The sequence below is a fragment of the Glossina fuscipes genome, unplaced genomic scaffold, assembly GCF_014805625.2.
Source record: "Glossina fuscipes isolate IAEA_lab_2018 unplaced genomic scaffold, Yale_Gfus_2 26, whole genome shotgun sequence".
Lineage (NCBI taxonomy): Eukaryota > Metazoa > Arthropoda > Insecta > Diptera > Glossinidae > Glossina > Glossina fuscipes.
Genome location: NW_023998421.1, coordinates 4,671,712 through 4,679,421, shown reverse-complemented (window position 1 = coordinate 4,679,421; position 7,710 = coordinate 4,671,712).

Below are 7,710 nucleotides of genomic sequence, written 5' to 3'. Positions count from 1 at the left end.
AAAAAATATTATAAATGATTAAATTTTATTGATAATCATTTCATCCAAAGTCAAGTAAGGTATGCATTAGCTCTTTATTACAACTTTCAACAGTTGAGTTTGTTACATTGTTTGTTACAATCTTTTATATATGACATTTACAATGTCATAGCGTAGATGGTCTTTTAGGTGACGTTTGTTCGTTGCCGGCATTTTGAACTGACGCAAATAAGAATTTTTATGAAAAATTTCCTACAAATTATTTACTTTGAATCAGTCTAGGGCCCTTGCTTAAATTTTGAATCGTTTGGTTCCACTGCTTTTTCAACAGCAATAATACTTTCGCTTCATCTTTTAAGTGAAGCTCTATAATTGCCCTTATCTGCGGGCCAGTAGATATCTGAACCGCAAACAACTCAGCACACTATTAGTATGTAGAATGACATTGGGGAATCCATGGCATTTTTAATATTATCAGATCTTTAAATAGTAACAAGCTTGAAACGAAGTGTGTTCCAAGTCACAGTTGCTTTTCTTTTTGTAAATTAATGGAAAAATCGGAATGTCGTGCCAGAACGACACGAAATTTTCCAAGGTTGTTACTATCTACAAATCATACGGATTTGTCAATAGTCTTCCGACATATATGCATATCGTTTACGAATTTTTTGAGTAATTTATTGCCTCTCATGGAATGTCCCATTATATCCTATGTTATACTAAACGCTATATATCTCTCATGTGATTTTGCATTATTGCAACTCACTTGTGTGACAGATTTCCCATTTCTATGATTCGTGACTATCAAGCAAGAACTGTGCAACAGGTCAGTGCATTAAATTTCGAACCTATTTAACTATAAAGATTTCAATTGCCAAAATGCTAACATAAACAATTCACGTGACATTCAATGCAGTCTCTAAATGGCATCAAAGAGAGGAAGATAGAATATCATTTGTCTTCGGTTCTATGCGATGGACCGCGATCTTTCTAAATCGATTATAATGTATATATTTACTTTTAAAAAAATGATTTTCTAATGGGCTTTATTTTGCACGTGATTGCTCAGTGACTTTAGCTGATTTCAGTGAAATGCTTTTAAGTGAAAACTTAAGACCTGCCTTACTTAAGACCTTACTGTTCTCAGCCGAGAATTGAGGTGAAGGGAGAAATTGGCAAGCATGTCACTAATGTAAGTAAACTAAGGGCCATTGACGCACTTTTCTTAACGAGAGTTCTGCGTAAAAATTTCAGAACGACTTTGTTTTTCTAGTTTTAAGTTTCTAAACTTTAGAAATTATATTATCGTGATTTAACGTTCTCCTCATTAGAATGATCAAACACACACATGCTCCAGTGGCTAGCTCTGTACGAGATGAGTAATTAAAAAATTCGAAATATCAATTTTTTTTTTTTGACTTAAAGAAAGGCTTTCTATATTATTGTGGATTCAAATGAACAAATAAATAAATAATTGTGTTTAAAAAGCTGCTAACTTTTGGAAAAATTAATGGTTCGCTTCTAAGGCACTTTGTCTGTGTATGAAAGAATTCAATTTAAAATGCATATACGTATCATATGTATATATGTACCGATCGACACTTTTTATGATTCCACAAATTTTTTCTTTAATCCGTTTTTCTAGATATTATTCAATACGAAGACGAAGATAGGTTAAATCTATCCATCTATGTATTTGTCCGTCTGTCCGACCATCTGTTGAAAACTTTATTTTTGCGTATATTTCTTTGTTTTTTTTTTTTTTTTGCTCTGGAAGGCAATTAAAAGTATTCCATTATAAATGCGCGATCATTATCTAGAAATCGCCTAAAAAATGTTGACCCTTTGATTGTATTTTTATTGTTTCTTTCTTATTTTCTTTCGTATGGCAATTATTTCATTGTAGTGATGAAGTTTGTCGAAAAGAACGCGAATATCGGAGAGAAGTGTTTTGATATGCACTAATGTGCAAAACAGGTCAATTGTGCTTAATCACCGCGTGCGATTCTTCCATTATTTATCTAAGTTTACACCTTTTTTGTTGCTGTCGCTTCTTTTTTCGCATTACCCGCACATTTCAATTATTCCAAAGTTTAATTTCCAGTTTGATATAAGAGAATAAGATTATCTTCTTATTCTTTACACTTTACACCTTTTGCTTTATTTTGCTAATATATTAAATAGTTTGCCCCGCTAACAGAAATATCTACGAAACGAACATAAAGACCGCAAGAACGCAACTGATCTCATAAAAATCATAAAATATTTAATCTAGTGACAAGTGCAGCTTTAGCAAAGCTAAGTGATACAATAGTTAGCTAACTACGTTCCATTCCTACAATGATGATGATGATAATATGATAATGATGATGATGATAATGATGATGATGATGATGATGATGAGTACGATCATTATCATGATTATACATTGTGCAACAATATGCAACGTAGATGCAATAAATGTATCGTAATTTATTGTTTATATCAAGTAACAGCCTTAGCTTCATTTAGATTAACTGCATCATCGCGACATGTAGTGATAGAGTTAATACAAACACTTATATTAATGTTTCTTATTTTTATGACGTTCTTATTTTAATTTCATCAAAAATTGTATCTATTAATTTGTTCTTTTAATTTTTAAGTAAATTATGTTTGAACAAAAAATTTCAATTGAGTTAATTTGCTTTTTTCTTCTCTCCTTTCCATTTTTCAGGAAGTCTAGAAGCACATTAAACATTGACATTTGCGCAGGCGTTCTCCTATTAATAAACTCAGTTATTTTTGTTTTTGCATTTATGAAAAATGTATATAATTGTGTGCATGGCTGGCGTGGGGATTGAACTCTTTTAATAAAAAGTCTTATTTCTGGTTCATCTAATAAATATGTTAAGTCATGTTTAAGTTTATGGGAATTATGTGCTATTAGCTTACTATAAATGAACATGGGAATGAATATGAGTCAAGTCGTTAGAATAATAATAGTAATTACTTTTAAAAGCCATGTAAAAGTAAAATAAAAGAAGAAGAAATGGGTTTTTTGTTGTTTTGTCCGAAGGGAGTCTGCCTCCAATTCACTTTCTAGCAGTTGTGATTAATTTATTACATTTCATTAACTTAGACAATAATTGTTGGCAGTTTCCACGTCGACTTGGAAAAATTTTAATCACGTCTTTTCCGGATGCTTTTACATTGATAAATTCTTGATGCATTCTTAGCCATTGGCTGTTAGCTGTTAACATATATTCTGGCTTTCTCTTTCAAATTTTTGTCATCATAAATGTGCTGCAATCGGCCTCAGACGAGCAGGCAGACGAACATGGGGGCGGACACACATATCACGCCTTACCTAGAAAAATCGTCATACGAATAACGGTAGGGTAGGGATGTAGGAAATGTGATGGTTCCCCGTGACCCGCTGCAGTCTTTTACGCCTTGAATATATTATAATACACAACCGTATTCCTTTTTATGCTACAACTTTCCTTCATGTCTGCATAAACTTCAATTTTTGGAAATTTGGTCATTAGTTAAAATCTTTAAATTTCATATGAATGGAATAGTAAGCAATGCTTTTTGCTACATTAGAGAGGAACAAATAAAATTTAACATTTCCATGTTGCATCAACTGAAAACAATTCGCTTCCGACCGGAGCCTCTGGTCCGGATATTTGCAACATTATTGAAATCAGTTTAAATTCTACGAACAACATAATGGATTGATCCGAACAACAATTTCGTTACTGCGTTGCAATCGATGGTACTGAAGCAAATAGAGTATGAAGTTTCGGCTTTTTTTTTTGGATAATTTTATCTCCTTTCAACCACTCATTCAATCACTGCAGTGTCTCCACCCCCCTAAATAATTATAACCATTACTGTTACATTTCGCTGTAGCTTATTTGCATACACTTAATAAACAAAACAATGAACAAATGAACGTATTACGCTATGGACATGTGTTCATTTAACCGTGTTTTAAACGTGGATAAAATTAACGCTCCGAACAACCGCAATACATACACGTTAAGGCAATGTTATAACATTGCTTCGTAGATATGTACAGAGGCATCACCGAGGTAAACATACGCATTTATCTTCAATGTGAATATACGTAATCGAAACCTATCTACATACGGACATTCACAATCCTCATCACGAGAAAAAGAAATGTTCGTGAAAAGAATACAATTGACAAGAATTCTAGTGAAAGTGTTGAATAGTTTGATAATTAACGTTGAGGAACGATATTTTGCTTTTATTTGATCATGTATTTGAAAATGTACGTACCGCGAGTAGATTGATAATAATAACTAATACCGCATTCGTGCAATCTCCTTAGGTGCTGAAATCGAGGGGGGACTTATATCCGTTAACTTGGGTGCGATGTTTAATAACAAGATAAGGGGAAGGTTTATTCACGCCATGTATCGATCGTATGTATGTATCGAAACCATTTTAAATCATTACTTTATAATGCGCTTTACTCGGACATAATTTTTTTTTTTTTTTGGCAATGTCGTGGTATTGCTTGTTTTAATTTAATGAACTTACTTATTATCCACTTGTACAGAAAGGTTATTATTGCATTTCTCATTAGGTAAGAAACTAAAGTTTAAAACTTGAAGTTTCAAGTTGAAGTTTTTTTTCTCTAGAACAGTGTTGAGAGAAAAAAAACCACTACTACTAGTTAATAGGAACAAGGAGAAACTGAAACATAACATTATAGAACGTTATCATGGGGTTTTCTTAATATATTAACATTCAATAATTTGATTTGAATTGGCGAACTTGACTTGCAATATATCGAAGCTAATCGTGTTCAATAAAGTTGCAGCCTTTTGCCTCTATTTTGACAAAAGAAGAGAGGGTGTCAGACAAATTGGTCATACTCAATAAATGCGCTTTTGTTCTTTTGATTAGAAATGTATACATATATATATATATGCTTTGTGTGGTCTCTGGCACGTTCCCGATGACGGCCGCCTTTAATGGAGAAGTAATCGAGAGGAGCGAAACTTGTCTGCTTGCAATCTTCTTTACTAAGCAAGCAACTACTACGGAATCCGAAAATGTTGTGCTACTGAAGGAGACAAGGAAGTTGCAGTCTGTTGGGGTGATTAGTATTACTGGGTTGATCCTTGCATTATAAAATTCTATATGACAAAAGACGGACAGCGGCCCAGGATGTACGGATAATCCAAATTCAAAAGTGACTATGATAACGTTGTGCAATGCCGAAAGCTAAATTCATCATACTCATTGCATAAATGATTTGTTTTTCCTTTCCACCGACAATTAACGAGCTTAGCTCAACTGAGATTTGAAGTGCGTCAGAGGAATTAATACAAGGGATAATAGTTAATGCGCTCATGGCTGTAAAAAGTTTAAATCCAAATGAAGTGTTTTCAAAAACATTCTTAAGCCAATAATTGGCCTTGTTGACTCACCCTCACAATCTTGAATTATTCCAATCTACAACGGTTTGCTCAAAAGTACATCTAGCGGCCAAAACTATCGACAAAGTACTTAGAGGAGGTATATGAGATTTTTCAATAACCAGCCATAACAATTCTTTTATCTCAATGTAAAAGTCGATTACAGAATATCTGAGGTGGCGAGACAAAGTCGCTGACCCGCAAAGGTAAAGTTTCACTAAAAAATTTACGGAGCATCCATCGTATTCATTACAGATTTAGTGCCTTCGACTTTCGTCTGTTCCTAAGTCGCAAAAAGTTATAGAGCAAGGACCATTTTCCTTTAAATAAAGCAGACGTAGCGACCGGGAAGGATTATGTTAAAGAGCTCGTAATGTATCCCCGTAGAGATGGACTTAATTAGCTGATAATAGTGTGCTGATAGTGTGGTTCCACACACTACACTCGTTTTGATTCTCTGTCTCTGTCGAAAGTTCTGACCGTTTTTAGGATCCTAGTATTGGAATACAGTCCAAAATCGATTGTTGAGCTGAATCAAATACGTTCACCATATAGGTTATTGTCAGAAAAGGTATTTTGCTGCAATGTAACCTTGACAGCATCCTCGTCGACCAACGGTGTTCGCTCAGAGTGTAGCTTGATAGAAAGCTCTAAGTCACCTATTTGAAATTTTTCGAACCATGCTGTGCTTTTTCTATCAGAAACTGTGCCTTCGCCAAACACTTTCAATAAATTTCTAGACCTTTCTGCAGCATTTCTTCCTTGTCGAAATTCGTACAAAATACGTTGGCGTAAATGAGCTTTCCCAGCGCCCGTAACATACTTCAGTTTCGTTTCAGCTCATTTCTTAGGTCAGCATGTATACACTCAGTGGCAAAAAGAGAGAGAGCCAAATATGCCTCAAATGAATATATGCATACTTGTTGAAAGTTGTTGCAACCGAAACAGGCAGAACTTTACGGTAGCCATATATATTTAAAAAAAAAAAATTGATTGCCACTTAGTTTCTTAGTAAAATATTAATTTTAATCTTTAACTTGTATGGCGAAAAATCAAATAAAAAATAATATTAATTGTAAGACAAATAAGAACTTAATAGTCGGGTCGTTCGGTACCCTACATCAGTTCGCCTAGTACTCATTTGATAATAGTATACTAAAAATTATTTTCTACAGAGGCATACTTTTCCTGAAAGCCCGCACTTCGGCGAATGGCCAAAATCTCTCACGACGTGATCCAGATTCAGCAAACCTGATTTACTTTCTAAAAATTTTATTATTTTTCATCATAAAACATTAACAACTAAGCCTTCTTGGCAAACATTCCTTAAGAATCCTTATATACGGTGTTATCAAAAAATAGGCCTGTATGGTCCAACATCGGTAAGGTTGATTTCTTTGCCAGTTTACTATTACTAACCAAATTTCTTCGTTAAAAATCGAAAATTAGGTCTTTTTATCATGTAAAGGTCAGTCTCCGTAGGGGCAATTATACGAGGCGGGGTTTAAACAATAGTTCCAGACAAACCGAATTTTTCATAACGATTTACAATGTCGAAACACTATTATCCAGTGGCTTTTTTCGAAAAATTTTGAAAATTGCAATTTTTTTCCGTATAACGACTTTTCAAAATACGAGGTTAGTTATATGGGGAAATCCGTACCAATTTTATTAGCGTTCGTCTCAGGGTCAAAGTATGTCACTGTATCGAATGTCATCCAAGCGTCTTAAAAATTGCGGCCTGCAAGTTAAAAACAAAATAACATGGACCTATATGAGACGGACAGATGGACAGACAAATTTAGAACAATTCAGAAAATGATTCTGAATCGAATGGTATAATGAAAGATGGGCCTATATTAAGCGCTGCTTGGTGTTACATACGTGCGCAAATACATAACCATAAGACCAACTGTGGTAGAGGGTATAAAAAGAAGGGTTGACAAAGTTATGTGGAATGTCGTAACGGAAGAAATGTAGAATGCCGCCATAAAAAAAACCAACCTTAAGTAATAAAGAGAACGTAAACAGTACATTAATTAGTTTAGCCGTGTTGTGTCGTAGCTAGTACACAACCTGTTTGAATGGCCTTTCAAACTGAATTTAATGCTCCTAAGCACTTCACGCTGGAGATGAAAATTGCACTTGAGCAAACTTTTTTCAAATAAAAAAAAAAAAAAATCTTTAAATAATTTCTTGGGTTTTATCATTTTTACGAATTTCTTATTTATTTTATTTTTTTCTCTTTTACATTCGTTTTTAGAAATTTTTCACTCAACTTAACCATAAATGT